Source organism: Arachis stenosperma, chromosome 5 (genome assembly GCF_014773155.1).
Source record: "Arachis stenosperma cultivar V10309 chromosome 5, arast.V10309.gnm1.PFL2, whole genome shotgun sequence".
Lineage (NCBI taxonomy): Eukaryota > Viridiplantae > Streptophyta > Magnoliopsida > Fabales > Fabaceae > Arachis > Arachis stenosperma.
Window position 1 is genome coordinate 82,851,454 of NC_080381.1, and position 2,470 is coordinate 82,853,923.

Sequence of the window (2,470 nt, forward strand, 5' to 3'; positions counted from 1 at the left end):
TTTTGTGACTCTTAAATTATGAGAAGTCAAATTAATGTGTTTGGTACAATTTTTAAAATATATTTTTAATTTTTTAAAAAATTATTATATAAAAACTTTTAAAAAAGTAAAAAAATATTTCTTTTTTTCTAAACACTATTTTGTTATTCCTAATTATCAAAAAAATATTTTTGTTCACAGTAAAATAAGAGAGACCATTGTACTACTCATTTTTTTTAATTTTGTAATTTTTTTTTTGTTTTCTGCCTCTATTTTCATATAATATTCTATCTGTATTACCTGCTACATATATCTTTATCAGGTATTTTTTTTATCGCTCTATTATTCTATTTTTTATTATTAAATTCATACTTTATTATGTGTGGTATATATGGTATTATTGTTCCAGTTTCACTTTTTTTTGTATCATGTGGTTTTGTCTTTATATAGCTTGGTATATTTTTCATGTATCTTTTTAAATAATCTTACTGATTAAGTTATGTAAAATTAATATTTAATATTGGAAGGTATTTGTCATCATCGTTACTTTAATATTCATTCTCTTACGTAAAAAAAAAAATTGTATTTTTTGAGTCATTTATCCAAAACTACAACTTTAAAATAACCACTTCTGTGGCTAAAAAATTATGTATAAAATAATTTATTTATAAACTATTTTTAATATAAATTCTTATTTTTTAAACTCTTTTTTTAAAAGAACTTAATTAAGTTATTTATTCAAGATGACTCTTAATATTACTGTATTACATGCACATTGATAATGAAATACTCGACCAGTCGACCAACTATTTTATCGTTCTAATTTTCTAATGTTTGTTTGGGTGTTGTTAAGTTAGTAAAAAATAAACTTCTTTTCATTTTTATTTTTAATATACATGGATGTTATCCAAGTCTTTTTCGTTATACGCGCCTCTTCAATCTCCAAATCGTTTGTGATTCACGCGCCACATATAACGTAAACCTTCTATGACTTTTGCTCAACGTAAACCTTCTTCTCTGCTTGCGTTTTCTTTCTTTCTCTTCTTCTTCTTCTCTGCTCGCGTTATAGACTTCGTCGTTCTCTTCTGCTCGCGTTTTCTTTCTTGTTCTTCTTCTTCTTCTCTATTCGCGTTCTTCGTTATAGATCTGGATTGACTTCAACGTAATAAGTTTCGTCGTTCTTCTTCTTCTTTGTTTTCTTTTTCGATCTGAACTTTTGAATTGAAACAATGAATGAATCAACTTGAAATCAGTTAAATGAGAGCGATTTGGATTATTCAATTTTGAATCGAAATCAATGGAATGCAATTGATAATTTTATTTGAATTGAATTGAGTAGACGGAGGTGTTTTGAATCTGAATTGAATTGAATTGATAATATCTAAATTGTAGACAGAGGTATTTTGAATTTGATTTTGTATAATGGATTATATTTCGTTCACTGAGTACTACACAATTGTTTCACTGTGAGTATGTGTTTCGGTTCATCATGTAGAAAGCTGTTTGAATTTAATTTTATATAATGGATTATGTTTTGTTCACTCAATACTATAGAATTGTTTCACTATAATGACATTTTGGTTCATTATGCAGAGAGCTGTTTGAATTTGAATTTATATAATGGATTATGTTTCGTTCACTCAATACTATACAATTGTTTCACCATGAGTACTGTATTCGGTTCATTATGCAGAAAGCTATTTGAATTTGATTTTATATAATGTATTATATTTCGTTCATTCAGTACTATAGAATGGTTTCACCATAATGACGTATTTGGTTTATTTCTGTTCTGCACAATTCAAAACTCTTCCTTCTTTTCTTCACCAGAGAGAGAAGGAGGAAAAGACAAAAAAATACAGCAGCAACAACAACAAAAGAATGATAATAAGGAGAAAATACGTGAAGAAGAAGGAACGCGAAAAATAAGGAGGAGAATGAGGACGAGGAGGAACGCGAAGAAGAAGGCAAAGAAGAAGAAGATGCTCCGTGCGTAAACGAGCCTCAGAAGAAGAAGAAGCGCAGGAGAGAAGAGAAGAAGAAGAGAAGAAGCGTTGGATAAGAGCGGTCGTTTCGTGTGTGTTGGACGCGTGTATTTCACGTTTCATTTAAAGGTATTAGGTTTTTTTTTGTGTTGGGCCAACTTGGATACAAAATTACATGGATGTGTAGCATGATCCTTTTATTTTTTAGCGGATTTGATAAATTTCTAGTAATAAAAATAAAATTACTAAAAAAGTAATATTTTTTTCATAAAAAACTATAATTTACATCTTTTTTCTTAAAAAAATATTTTTTACATAATAATAAAAAATATTTTTATATTATTATACTCAAATATAATTAATAAATGAAAATATTTTTTTATATAAAATATTTAAATATAAAATTATTTTTGCTTTCTTATAAAATCACTTAAAAAAAAAAATTGTTGTTCTTTAAAACATATCCAACCACTGAACCAAGCCTTCAGTATATTGAGCATGAACGA